The sequence below is a fragment of the Triticum urartu genome, chromosome 1A (genome assembly GCF_056163025.1).
Source record: "Triticum urartu cultivar PI428250 chromosome 1A, HENAU_Tu73, whole genome shotgun sequence".
Taxonomy (NCBI): domain Eukaryota; kingdom Viridiplantae; phylum Streptophyta; class Magnoliopsida; order Poales; family Poaceae; genus Triticum; species Triticum urartu.
This window is the reverse complement of record NC_141873.1, coordinates 219,307,966-219,323,317: the sequence shown is the minus strand read 5'-3', so window position 1 is coordinate 219,323,317 and position 15,352 is coordinate 219,307,966. Positions and strand designations below refer to the sequence as shown.

The 15,352-nt window shown below is 45.1% G+C and overlaps 1 pseudogene; it reads right to left on the bottom strand.

Moving 5' to 3' along the window:
- LOC147990646 (uncharacterized) overlaps nucleotides 1-14,706 on the bottom strand; it is a 177,925-nt pseudogene extending 163,219 nt beyond the window's left edge.
- Between the last annotated feature and the right edge of the window lie 646 nt (nucleotides 14,707-15,352).

Below are 15,352 nucleotides of genomic sequence, written 5' to 3'. Positions count from 1 at the left end.
CGATTGCAATCTCAGTTTCTTGCTTGTTCTTCGTTTGCTCGCAGGAAACAGACCCTCGTGGTCAGGTTGATCGTGCTCCGGCGTGGTCAATAACCGTCGGAAGTTGGTTTAGCGATTGCTAAGGCGCGACGTCTCGCACGTTCGTAGTCGGATCGTCAAGGTCAACTCCCAAAGAAAACGATACCCACCATCTCATCGAAACATCGGGACACCTTAGCCTCTATCAAGTGGTATCAGATTTCCAGGTTGCTCGGTGAGATTTTACAGTTTTTCGTAGATTAGATCGAGTCTGTTCTTCATACCTACAGTCCACGAAAAAGCCAGAAAAAAAATTAGGGTTAGTTCATCATATCCGAACCAATCTGAGCCTGTGCATAATCTTTTTAGGGTTTTTGCTTTGTTGAATTTGCGGTTGCATCGTCGTGTCAAGTTGCTGGTCTTAGAGTCTAGTCTTTTAGAGTTTCGAGTTCTGGTCATAAGTTGTCATGCCGCCGCCGCACCATCATCATCGCCCATCTACCACTTTTGCTTATCCGCCACCGCTCTGAATCCGTATCCATATACCACCACCGCTACCATATACCACCACCGCTGCCATATACCACAACCATATATCCACCACCAATCCGAGTTCTTCTCATATTAGGTTTGTTCTTGAGATCAATCTAAATTCCGATTCGTGTTTCCTTGCCTGCGTAGGTCTCGGAAAAAAAAAGAGTCTGGAGACCCCGGGCAGTTTTTAGGCCAAAATTTTCACGGGCAATTTTTTTTCCCTATCCTATTTTTAGACTTTTCTGAGTCTTTTGAGCCACGTGCCATCACAGTGATTTTTTGTCGCACTTTTTTGTCGTCGCTCCCCTGATTTCCGAAAAAAAAGGTGAATTTTTTTTTTCGCGGCCATCCTATCAGTTTGACGAGGGAAGAGTTTTGAGACACTTGCCATTATAGTGATTTTTCGCAAAAAAAAAGAGGAGCGCAAAAAAAAGAGGAGCGCAAAAAAAGGAGCGCAAAAAAAAGAGAGCGAAAAAAAAGAGAGAGTTCCAGAGTGTGCTTTTCCCTTATTTACGTGCAGCGCCGTGATTTTGTTAGTGTTCTAGGCTCGCGTCTCTAGCACGGTCTAGCCTAGGACCAGCACAGTACCGTCGTTGAGCGTTTATTCAACTTTGCATCTCTGAATTGATTATTGCTGACCCTTTTTGCTACCATACTATAAGCCTTCCCAGCTCCACATACATCTACGTCGTGCGTTTGACTCTCCCTGGCAATCGCTCTATCCAAGCTTTTGAGAGTTTTTGACTACAACGGTTGCCAATCACCGCCTGCTGCTGGGTAAGAACTGGTAAGAATTTGAGATTTGCTTGACGGATTTGTGACAGCCGCCACCACCACCACTTGTTAGTAGTCTGTAGGATCATATTCTTGTGTGTTTCTATTGCTGCTAACCATGCCAGGATCACAAGCCGACGAGACTGACTGGGAGAACTTGACGAACAAGGAGCTTCATGATACGTTTCAGCAAATGATGAATGGACAGGTGCAAGATGTGATAAACAGATTTGAAGAGGCCATGGAGAAGATAGATGGCATGGAGAAGACATTTGAAACAAAGCTCGATAACAAGTTTGCTGAATTGCTGTCGCGTTTTCCACCACCACCACCGGGTGCTCCTGCCGCACCTCTGCAACAACAGCAACAACACCGACTACCTCCACGTCGGGAAACAGCCCTCCGCTGAGCGAGCCGTGTCCCTCTTCAGTCGGGCCAAACTGCTGGTGCTGCTGTTGATACTTCTGTGGCTCCTACTGCTGATGCGGAGGAGGATGCTTATGTGGGAGATTATGAGGATGAGGTTGATCAAAATCAGAACTACGTGCCACCAATAGCACAGCAACCACCAGGTCGTCCACATGCAAATAATGGCAATGGTAGGGCTCACCCTCAGGTACGAGATCATGACCATCTCCCTAAACTAAAATTGAATATTCCACCATTTGAGGGTAGATATGTTCCTGATATATATCTTACTTGGGAGTTAGAAACTGAACAACGATTTACATGTTTACAATATCCCGAGGAGAGATGTGTTCCTGCTGCTGTTTGTGCTTTTACTAGTTTTGCATGTGTTTGGTGGTCTGAGCATTGTAGATTATATCCTATTCCGGCTACTTGGGCTGCTTTGAAAACTGCTATGCGTACTCGTTGGGTTCCACCATATTATCAACGTGAATTACTTCAAAAATTGCAGCGCTTAAGACAGGGAAAAAATTCTATAGAAGAATATTATCAGGAATTACAAACTGGCATGATTAGATGTGGTATTGTTGAGGAGAATGAAGCTATGCTTGCACGTTTTATGGGTGGATTAAATAGAGAGATTCAAACGATTCTAGAGTATAAGGAGTATACTAATATCACTCATTTATTCCATCTTGCTTGTAAAGCTGAACGTGAAGTGCAGGATCGACAGGCATTGGCGCGGACTAACTTTTCTGCAGGTCGACCTTCTTCATGGACACCACGTGCATCATCTACTTCCACGCGTTCTGCTTCACCGGCGCCTCCGTCGGCTGCCACCTCCAACCGTGATACAATAAAGCAGGCACAATCACCACTATCTGCCAAGAGCACACCGTCTGGGCCTGCAAAGAGCTCTTCTTCATCCATGGCATCAACAGGGCAAACACATGATATTATTTGTCGACGTTGCAAGGGTGGACGTCATTATGCGAGAGAATGCCCATCTAAGCGTGTGATGATTGTTACTGAGGATGGTGGGTATGAGTCCGCTAGTGACTATGATGAGGAGACTTTGGCTCTTATTACACGTGACGAACACGGTGGAGACGATTCTGATCATGAGACGCAATACATGGCTCCTGAAGATGCTGACAGGTATGAATGTTTAGTTGCTCAACGTGTTTTGAGTGTGCAGGTTACACAAGCTGAGCAAAATCAGAGGCATAATTTGTTCCATACAAAGGGAGTTGTGAAGGAACGTTCTGTTCGCGTGATCATAGATGGAGGGAGGTGCAACAACTTGGCTAGCATCGAGATGGTGGAGAAGCTATCTCTCACCACAAGACCACATCCACATCCTTACTACATCCAATGGTTCAACAACAGCGGCAAGGTTAAGGTAACACGTACTGTTCGTGTGCATTTTAGTATCTCTACATATGCTGATTATGTTTATTGTGATGTGGTACCGATGCAAGCATGTTCCTTATTACTTGGTAGACCATGGCAATTTGATAAAAATTCTATTCACCATGGTAGAAACAATCAGTATACTCTTGTTCATAACGATAAAAATATTACTTTGCTTCCTATGACTCCTGATTCCATTTTGAAAGATGATATTAATAGAGCTAATAAAGCAAAACAGGAGAAAACTAAGAGTGAAAATCAGATTGTGGCAAAAGAATTTGAGCAACAAATGCAGCCTAATAATAATAAACAATCTAGTGTTGCTTCTGAAATTAAATTGAAAAGTGCATGTTTACTTGCCACCAAATCTGATATTGATGATCTAGATTTTAGCAAATCTGTTTGCTATGCTTTTGTGTGCAAAGAGGCATTATTTTCATTCGAGGACGTGCCTTCCTCTTTGCCTCCTGCTGTCACTAACATTTTGCAGGAGTTCGCCGACGTCTTTCCACAAGACGTGCCACCGGGATTACCACCTATTCGAGGGATTGAGCATCAAATTGACTTAATTCCCGATGCTTCGCTACCCAACCGTGCACCATACCGTACCAATCCAGAGGAGACGAAGGAGATTATGTGTACAAGAACTGCTCGACAAAGGTTATATACGCGAATCCCTTAGTCCTTGTGTTGTTCCTATCATTTTAGTGCCGAAAAAGGATGGTACATCGCGTATGTGCGTTGATTGTAGAGGCATTAATAATATTACTATTCGTTATCGTCATCCTATTCCTAGGTTAGATGATATGCTTGATGAATTGAGTGGCTCTACAATATTCTCCAAAGTTTATTTGCGTAGTGGATACCATCAAATTCGTATGAAATTGGGAGATGAATGGAAAACAGCATTTAAAACTAAGTTTGGATTATATGAGTGGTTAGTCATGCCTTTTGGGTTAACTAATGCACCTAGTACTTTCATGAGGTTAATGAACGAAGTTTTACGTGCTTTCATTGGACGATTTGTGGTAGTTTACTTTGATGACATATTGATTTATAGCAAATCTTTGGAGGAACATTTGGAACATTTACGTGCTGTTTTTATTGCTCTACGTGATGCACGTTTGTTTGGAAACCTTGGAAAGTGCACCTTTTGCACCGACCGAGTATCTTTTCTTGGCTATGTTGTTACTCCACAGGGAATTGAAGTTGATAAAGCCAAGATTGAAGCTATTGAGAGCTGGCCGCAGCCCAAAACAGTCACACAAGTGAGGAGTTTCCTTGGCCTCGCTGGTTTCTATAGGCGTTTTATGAGAGATTTCAGCACCATTGCTGCACCTCTCAACGAGCTTACAAAGAAGGATGTGCCTTTTGTTTGGGGTACCGCATAGGAAGAAGCCTTCACGGTATTGGAAGATAAGTTGACACATGCTCCTTTACTCCAACTTCCTAATTTCAATAAGACTTTTGAGCTTGAATGTGATGCTAGTGGAATTGGATTAGGAGGTGTTTTATTACAAGATGGAAAACCTGTTGCATACTTTTCTGAAAAATTGAGTGGGCCTAGTCTGAACTATTCTACTTATGATAAAGAATTATATGCTCTTGTTCGGACCTTAGAAACATGGCAACATTATTTATGGCCCAAGGAATTTGTTATACATTCTGATCATGAATCTTTGAAACACATTAAAAGTCAAGCAAAACTGAACCGTAGACATGCTAAATGGGTTGAATTCATTGAGACTTTCCCTTATGTCATTAAACACAAGAAGGGTAAACAAAATGTTATTGCTGATGCCTTATCTCCAGCAAGATCAGCAATAACATTTTCTTTACCCTTCTTGTGTTTAATCACATAAGGGAAAGTCTCAATGAATTCAACCCATTTAGCATGTCGACGGTTCAGTTTTGCTTGACTTTTAATGTGTTTCAAAGATTCATGATCAGAATGTATAACAAATTCCTTGGGCCATAAATAATGTTGCCATGTTTCTAAGGTCCGAGCAAGAGCATATAATTCTTTATCATAAGTAGAATAGTTCAGACTAGGCCCACTCAATTTTTCAGAAAAGTATGCAACAGGTTTTCCATCTTGTAATAACACACCTCCTAATCCAATTCCACTAGCATCACATTCAAGCTCAAAAGTCTTATTGAAATTAGGAAGTTGGAGTAAAGGAGCATGTGTCAACTTATCTTTCAATACCGTGAAGTCTTCTTCCTGTGCGGTACCCCAAACAAAAGGTACATCCTTCTTTGTAAGCTCGTTGAGAGGTGCAGCAATGGTGCTGAAATCTCTCACAAAACGCCTATAAAAACCAGCGAGGCCAAGGAAACTCCTCACTTTTGTGACCGTTTTGGGCTGCGGCCACCTCAATAGCTTCAATCTTGGCTTTATCAACTTCAATTCCCTGTGGAGTAACAACATAGCCAAGAAAAGATACTCGGTCGGTGCAAAAGGTGCACTTTCCAAGGTTACCAAACAAACGTGCATCACGTAGAGCAATAAAAACAGCACGTAAATGTTCCAAATGTTCCTCCAAAGATTTGCTATAAATCAATATGTCATCAAAGTAAACTACCACAAATCGTCCAATGAAAGCACGTAAAACTTCGTTCATTAACCTCATGAAAGTACTAGGTGCATTAGTTAACCCAAAAGGCATGACTAACCACTCATATAATCCAAACTTAGTTTTAAATGCTGTTTTCCACTCATCTCCCAATTTCATACGAATTTGATGGTAACCACTACGCAAATCAACTTTGGAGAATATTGTAGAGCCACTCAATTCATCAAGCATATCATCTAGCCTAGGAATAGGATGACGATAACGAATAGTAATATTATTAATGCCTCTACAATCAACGCACATACGTGACGTACCATCCTTTTTCGGCACTAAAATGATAGGAACAGCACAAGGACTAAGGGATTCGCGTATATAACCTTTGTCGAGCAGTTCTTGTACTTGACGCATAATCTCCTTCGTCTCCTCTGGATTGGTACGGTATGGTGCCCGGTTGGGTAATGATGCACCGGGAATTAAGTCAATTTGATGCTCAATCCCGCGAATAGGTGGTAATCCCGGTGGCACGTCTTGTGGAAAGACGTCGGCGAACTCCTGCAAAATGTTAGTGACAGGAGGAGGCAAAGAGGAAGGCACGTCCTCGAATGAAAATAATGCCTCTTTGCACACAAAAGCATAGCAAACAGATTTGCTAAAATCTAGATCATCAATATCAGATTTGGTGGCAAGTAAACATGCACTTTTCAATTTAATTTCAGAAGCAACACTAGATTGTTTATTATTATTAGGCTGCATTTGTTGCTCAAATTCTTTTGCCACAATCTGATTTTCACTCTTAGTTTTCTCCTGTTTTGCTTTATTAGCTCTATTAATATCATCTTTCAAAATGGAATCAGGAGTCATAGGAAGCAAAGTAATATTTTTATCCTTATGAACAAGAGTATACTGATTGTTTCTACCATGGTGAATAGAATTTTTATCAAATTGCCATGGTCTACCAAGTAATAAGGAACATGCTTGCATCGGTACCACATCACAATCAACATAATCAGCATATGTAGAGATACTAAAATGCACACGAACAGTACGTGTTACCTTAACCTTGCCGCTGTTGTTGAACCATTGGATGTAGTAAGGATGTGGATGTGGTCTTGTGGTGAGAGATAGCTTCTCCACCATCTCGATGCTAGCCAAGTTGTTGCACCTCCCTCCATCTATGATCACGCGAACAGAACGTTCCTTCACAACTCCCTTTGTATGGAACAAATTATGCCTCTGATTTTGCTCAGCTTGTGTAACCTGCACACTCAAAACACGTTGAGCAACTAAACATTCATACCTGTCAGCATCTTCAGGAGTCATGTATTGCGTCTCATGATCAGAATCGTCTCCACCGTGTTCGTCACGTGTAATAAGAGCCAAAGTCTCCTCATCATAGTCACTAGCGGACTCATACCCACCATCCTCAGTAACAATCATCACACGCTTAGATGGGCATTCTCTCGCATAATGACGTCCACCCTTGCAACGTCGACAAATAATATCATGTGTTTGCCCTGTTGATGCCATGGATGAAGAAGAGCTCTTTGCAGGCCCAGAAGGTGTGCTCTTGGCAGATAGTGGTGATTGTGCCTGCTTTATTGTATCACGGTTGGAGGTGGCAGCCGACGGAGGCGCCGGTGAAGCAGAACGCGTGGAAGTAGATGATGCACGTGGTGTCCATGAAGAAGGTCGACCTGCAGAAAAGTTAGTCCGCGCCAATGCCTGTCGATCCTGCACTTCACGTTCAGCTTTACAAGCAAGATGGAATAAACGAGTGATATTAGTATACTCCTTATACTCTAGAATCGTCTGAATCTCTCTATTTAATCCACCCATAAAACGTGCAAGCATAGCTTCATTCTCCTCAACAATACCACATCTAATCATGCCAGTTTGTAATTCCTGATAATATTCTTCTACAGAATTTTTTCCCTGTCTTAAGCGCTGCAATTTTTGAAGTAATTCACGTTGATAATATGGTGGAACCCAACGAGTACGCATAGCAGTTTTCAAAGCAGCCCAAGTAGCCGGAATAGGATATAATCTACAATGCTCAGACCACCAAACACATGCAAAACTAGTGAATGCACAAACAGCAGCAGGAACACGTCTCTCCTCGGGATATTGTAAACATGTAAATCGTTGTTCAGTTTCTAACTCCCAAGTAAGATATATATCAGGAACATATCTACCCTCAAATGGTGGAATATTCAATTTTAGTTTAGGGAGATGGTCATTATCTCGTACCTGAGGGTGAGCCCTACCATTGCCATTATTTGCATGTGGACGACCTGATGGTTGCTGTGCTGGTGGGGGCACGTAGTTCTGATTTTTATCAACCTCATCCTCGTAATCGCCAGCAAAATCATCCTCCTCCACATCAGCAGCAGGAGCCACAGAAGTAGCAACAGCAGCACCAACAGTTTGGCCAGGTGCAAGAGGGAGACGGCTCGCTCGGCGGAGGGCTGTTTCACGATGTGTAGGTAGTCGTCGTTGTTGTTGTTGTAGAGGTGCATTAGGTGCAGCCGGTGGTGGTGGTGGAAGACGCGCGAGCAATTCATTAAACCTGTCATCGAGCTTTGTTTCGAACGTCTTCTCCATGTCATCTATCTTCTCCATGGCCTCTTCAAATCTGTTTAGCACATCCTGCACCTGTCCATTCATCATTTGCTGAAATTTATCATGCAACTCCTGATTCGTCATGTTCTCCCAGTCAGTCTCGTCGGCTTGTGATCCTGCCATGGTTAGCAACAATAGAAAACACACAAGAATATGATCCTACAGAATACTAACAAGAGGTGGTGGTGGCGGGTGTCACAAATCCGTCAAGCAAATCTCAATTTCTTACCAGTTCTTACCCAGCAGCAGGCGGTGATCGGCAACCGTTGTAGTCAAAACTCTCAAAAGCTTGGATAGAGCGATTGCCAGGGAGAGTCAAACGCACGACGTAGAGGTATGTGGAGCTGGGAAGGCTTATAGTATGGTAGCAAAAAGGGTCAGCAATAATCAATTCAGAGATGCAAAGTTGAATAAACGCTCAACGACGGTACTGTGCTGGTCCTAGGCTAGACCGTGCTAGAGACGCGAGCCTAGAACACTAATAAAATCATGGCGCTGCACGTAAATAAGGGAAAAGCACACTCTGGAACTTTTTTTTCGCTTTTTTTTTGCGCTCCTCTTTTTTTTTTGCGCTCCTCTCTTTTTTTTTGCGCTCCTCTTTTTTTTTTGTGAAAAATTACTATAATGGCGAGTGTCTCAAAACTCTTCCCTCGTCAAACTGATAAGATGGGCACGAAATTTTTTTTTCACTTTTTTTTTCGGAAATCAGGGCAGCGACGACGAAAAAGTGCGACAAAAAATCACTATGATGGCACGTGGCTCAAAAGACTCAGAAAAGCCTAAAAATAGGATAGGGAAAAAATATTTTTGCCCGTGAAAATTTTGGCCTAAAAACTGCCCGGGGGTCTCCAGACTTTTTTTTTCCGAGACCTACGCAGGCAAGGAAACACGAATCGGAATTGAGATTGATCTCAAGAACAAACCTAATATGAGAAGAACTCGGATTGGTGGTGGATATATGGTTGTGGTATATGGCAGCGGTGGTGGTATATGGTAGCGGTGGTGATATATGGATAGAGATTGATGGTGATATATGGATACGGATTGGTAGTGGTATATGGATAAGGATTCAGAGCGGTGGCGGATAAGCAAAAGCGATAGATGGGCGATGATGATGGTGCGGCGGCGGCGTGACAACTTATGACCAGAACTCGAAACTCTACAAGACTAGACTCTAAGACCAGCAACTTGACAAGACGATGCAACCGCAAATTCAACAAAGCAAAAACCGTAAAAAGATTATGCAAAGGCTCAGATTGGTTCGGATAGGAAGAACTAACCCTAATTTTTTTTGTGTGGCTTTTTCGTGGACTGTAGGTATGAAGAACAGACTCGATCTAATCTACGAAAAACTGTAAAATCTCACCAAGCAACCTGGAAATCTGATACCACTTGATAGAGGCAAAGGTGTCCCGATGTTTCGATGAGATGGTGGCTATCGTTTTCTGTGGGAGTCGACCTTGACGATCCGACTACGAACGTGCGAGACGTCGCGCCTTAGCAATCGCTAAACCAACTTCCGAGGGGTTATTGACCACGCCGGAGCACGATCAACCTGACCACGAGGGCCTGTTTCCTGCGAGCAAACGAAGAACAAGCAAGATACTGAGATTGCAATCTGGATATTGCGAATATAAGATGAAAGCTTTATTGATCAAGGTGGGGTTCTGTGACGTCTTGGTCTGGTCGTTGGACACAAACGAAGTACGCGAAGTTGCAGCTATGGCGAACTTTTAATCTAAACAAAACCCAAAGTCTAAACGACGCCCTAAGGGCCGTATATATGGAGGAAGAGAGGGGATTTTCGTGGCCCTTGAGGGTGGGGTCCGAAACCAACCCTAACTCTTGTTTCCCCACACATACGGACTCTAAAAATAGCCTATACTTAAGTATTTCGAAATTACATGGGCCTGGCCCATTAATAAGGTGACGCAGCACCTAGAATAGCCTATGGACGAATATTATGAAGTGGCATCTTGTATATTTCGTCCATGGCTTCATGCACTCCTTATGGCGGCTTCAAAGTCCTGAAATCATCACTTGTAACTCCGTTCTTGATCCCCTTGCGCATGCCATCAACTTCATGCGTGTTCTTGCTCCAATGTTCATCCTTCTCCAAGCTAGGCCCTTCATTTGAAAGCAAAACAAATGTATCCAATTTAGGCAGCATCATAATCTCATGAACATTAGAATCATTACCAAGAAACGAAAGTACCTGGTAATTTAATTGGCGTGCGCGAGCTCTAGTAATTGGTCCAGTATATGTAACAGTAGGGGCTGTGGGTGTAACAATGGTATTGATGTCCTCATCACTAAGTATGAAACAATTGCTTGGCTTGTCATCGGGGTTGTGCATGATGGGAGCATTTTGTGTGACGAAAATGAAGCATGGCCAAACTACATGATTTTGTAGGGATAAGTTTTCTTTGGCTATGGTATTTTGATAAGACATAATTGCTTGATTAGCATACTTGGAGTATTACTATTTTAATGCAACAATAAACTTTTATCTTGAATCATTCGGATCTGAACATTCATGCCACAATAGAGAAAAATACATTGAAGAACATGCTAGAAAGCATTCCACCTCAAAAATTCTGTTTTTATCATTTACCTACTCGAGGACGAGCAGGAATTAAGCTTGGGGATGCTTGATACGTCTCCAACGTATCTATAATTTTTTATTGTTCCATGCTATTATATTATCTGTTTTGGATGTTAATGGGCTTTATTTTACACTTTTATATTATTTTTGGGACTAACCTATTAACCCAAGGCCCAGTGCAAATTACTGTTTTTTGCCTATTTCAGTGTTTCACGGAAAAGGAATGTCAAACAGAGTCCAAACGGAATGAAACCTTCGGGAGCATGATTTTTGGAACAAACGTGATCTAGAGGACTTGGAGTGGACGTCAAGAAACATACGAGGTGTCCATGAGGAAGGGGGCGCGCCTACCCCCTAGGCACGCCCTCCCCCTCGTGGGCCCCTCATGGGTCAACCGACCTACTTCTTCCTCCTATATATGTTCACATACCACGAAAACATCCAGGAGCACCACGAAACCCTATTTCCACCGTCGCAACCTTCTGTACGCAAGAGATCCCATCTTGGGGCCTGTTCCGGAGCTCCGCCGGAGGGGGCATCGATCACGGAGGGCCTCTACATCAATTCCATGGCCCCTCCGATGATGTGTGAGTAGTTTACTTCAGACCTTCGGGTCCATAGTTATTAGCTAGATGGCTTCTTCTCTCTCTTTGGATCTCAATACAAAGTCTCCTCGATCTTCTTGGAGATCTATTCGATGTAACTCTTTTTGCGGTGTGTTTGTCGAGATCCGATGAATTGTGGGTTTATGATCAAGTCTATCTATGAACAATATTTGATTCTTCTCTAAAATATTTTATGCATGATTGGTTATCTTTGCAAGTCTCTTCGAATTATCAGTTTGGTTTGGCCTACTAGATTGATCTTTCTTGCAATGGAAGAGGTGCTTAGCTTTGGGTTCAATCTTGTGGTGCTCGATCCCAATGACAGAAAGGGAAACGACACATATTATATTGTTGCCATCGAGGATAAAAAGATGGCGTTTATATCATATTGCTTGACTTTATCCCTCTACATCATGTCATCTTACCTAATGTGTTACTCTGTTCTTATGAACTTAATACTCTAGATGCATGTTGGATAGCGGTCGATGTGTGGAGTAATAGTAGTAGATGCAGGCAGGAGTCGGTCTACTTGTCACAGACGTGATGCCTATATACATGATCATGCCTAGATATTCTCATAATTATTCGCTTTCTATCAATTGCCCGACAGTAATTCGTTGACCCACCGTAATACTTATGCTATCTTGAGAGAAGCCACTAGTGAAACCTATGGCCCCCGGGTCTATCTTCCATCATATAAGTTTCCAATCTATTTTTACTTTGCAATCTTTACTTTCAATCTATATCATAAAAATACCAAAAATATTTATCTTATCATTATTATCTCTATCAGATCTCACTCTCGTTGCGATGTTCTTGTTTGTTTATGTAGGTACGAGGGACTTGCGTGTGGCCTCCTACTGGATTGATACCTTGGTTCTCAAAAACTAAGGTAAATACTTACGCTACTTTGTTGCATCACCCTTTCCTCTTCAAGGGAAAACCAACGCAGTGCTCAAGAGGTAGCAACCACTTGAGTGGCTTCCAAGCCTCTGCCGCCGGCTCCACGACATTGACCTTATGTGTCCATCGTTTGAGTTGTCGGTGAGAGGAGTGCAGGGATGCACCCCCGTCAATGCACAGGGCGTCAGTGGCCTTCTAGAACTCCTTCTCACTGGTTTCCTCTTCATCCCCTCCATCACTCTCATGGTTGCAAGTTTCCTTGTCTCGACCCCTGGCAGGTTTTCCTTGGTTCCAGAAGGGTTTTCGGGGCAATTTGCTTCACCGCCTCGGCCCTTCCCGCCAATGGCATTCTGACCTTTTTCCTTATCATGCTTCTCATACTCTGCTCTCTGCCTCTTGACAAGCTGCTCAACCTTATGGCACTCTTGAAGATCATGTCCCTTGGTCCGATGAATCTTATAGTATGACACATCACCTTTCCTTGCCTTCTCGGTAGCCACAGCCTCCCGGCAGTCAGCGCACACGGTAGCTTCCTTGCCGGGGGCTTCGGCTCTGGTCTTCTTACCGGTACTGAGCGTGCCCGATCCTTCGACAGTCAGCACCACCTTATCCTTGCGCCTATTGCTGCGCTTCTTGCTCTTCTTCTGACTGGTGGATTCGTCGTCATCTTCTTAGTCGACATTGATGCAATCCTCTTCTCCGGAGAGTTTCCTTCCCTCCTTCATCCGAGCACACTTGTCCACCAACATGTAAATCTCCTCCACGGTCTTGGGCAACCGCACATTCATCTTGGAATGAATCTTGTGGTTGCGCACATTGGACTGGAAGGCAGCTATTACAGCTGCTGGATAGATATTTGGGATGTTCCTTTGGACTCTGCTGAATCTCTGCAAGTACTTCCGGAGAGTCTCTCCTTCTTTCTACTGAAGGAGTTGCAAGTCGCTGGGCCGCCCAGGTTCTTGAGGGCCGCCAGTGAAGGCGCCAATGAACTCATGGCACAGGTCAGCCCATGACAAAATGGAGTTCTCCGGCAGGTGCATCAGCCAAGACCTCACATTGGACTTGAGTGCCAAAGGGAAGTAGTTGGCGAATACCTTCTCATCTCTTCCCCCGGTAGCTTGAACAACAATGTTGTAGATGTTCAGAAACACTGCCGAGTTCAGCCTCCCATCATACTTCTTAGGTATCCCTCGCTTGAACGTGCGGATGGACAGCAAATGAACTCACCGTAGCTCGCGAGTAAAGGCAGGGCACCCAACCTCGAAAGGTACTCACCCGCCAACCTCGAGCGCAGGCTCGTCAACGTCAGGTCCATCGCACCGATTGGCCCGACGAGGGTTGTTGCGGCGTTGCTCGATGATGACACACGCGTCTCCCCTCTGCCTGTCCTCCGGGGCTCGCTGTTGGCCTAGGCGTGTTCGAGGATTAAAGGAGGCCATCGAGACGTCGTCAGGTTCTTAGTTTTGCCGCACTCACGCTGGTTGCCGTGGTGGGCACTGTACCGTGGGGGTGGCCCCTTTCGTACGGCCAGTAGCATGAGCCGTCATCGTTGCTTGGGGAGGCCGTGGCGGGCCAGCTCGCTACGAGCCCCCAGCCTCGGCGAAACCGAGCAGACTCTGGATGGTGGCTCACCATTCGTCCATCTGCTCGGCCGCTGGCAGAAACCTTAGTAGCAGCTGAGCCTGTGCCATGGATTCGGTGGCAGTGCTTGGCATAGGTGATAATGATGTGTACCGCACCATTGCTCGGCTCCTGACGGTGCCAGCGGCGACAACACCATGTCCTTGCTGTTGTGAAGAGGCCACCTGAATGGCATGGTGACGTGGTGAAGGCGCTTGAGGGCCATCAGCTCCATTGGGTGCAGCGACCTGGTCGACTCACCCCGGGGGAGGTGCACGTGCTGCGGTCGCTCCCGTGGTGGGGGCGGCCGGAGGGCGGCGATTTGCCCTGGACTGGGTGCCATCGCTGTGGTTGTGCCTGTCGGCGAGAGGAAGGGGCGCAGATGAAATAACCCCTTCGCCCGTACCTCGTGGAGCCTGGCCATCCGGATGCCGCTGATGCTGCTCTCCTCCGGTGTCTCCTGCCCGGCCGCGGGGGAGGTGGTGACGGCGTCGCCTACTCCGATCACATCCCCAACAGCGTCCACATCCTCATGCACCTCCGCATTGCCCGTAGCATTGGTGGCTATGAGCGGCGGAGCCTTCAAGGTGGACGGGTGAGCTGAAGCACCGGATTTCTTCTTGGACGCCATGGTCGATGGCACCGCCGAACATGAAGATGGTGATGATGATGACGCGCTGCTCACGCTTTCAGGTTCGCGCAAGTGATCCCCCTACCTGGCGCACAAAAGATGTCGCGGGAAACCACGGCAACCTATGGGACCAAAGGTCCCTTGCTGGTTTGGCGGTGGGATGGCACATTGCACAAAGAGCAAAGGAGCGTGGCGCAGCACGGCAGAGATCACACGAGCAATTTTACCCAAGTTCAGCCGCTGTGAGGCATAAAACCCTACTCCTACTTTGGTGGATTGATGGTGGAAAAGCGGTGGTAGTCGTATCCAGCTTGCCCGGTAGGGTTGCCCCGGGGATAAATGGCTACGTGCATTTGAAATATGCGGGGGTGGATTTGCTAATCCAGTGTCCAACCCTTTCTAAGGTTGCCTCGGGCCTCCTTTTATAGGTTAAGGGGTCACTACAGTCGCAAGTCAGTCATTATGCACTGATAAGATAGCAAACATCGCTATCATACCTAACTCTATAGGCTGACAGAGCGCATTAAATGCGCTGCTCGACGTCACATCGTCGCTTGCCCGGCAAGCCTTGCTGGGCAGTTTTGCCAGCTTCACGCATGCTCGCTTGACACATCGTAGGACGGATGTCCTCTGTGGATATTCCCTA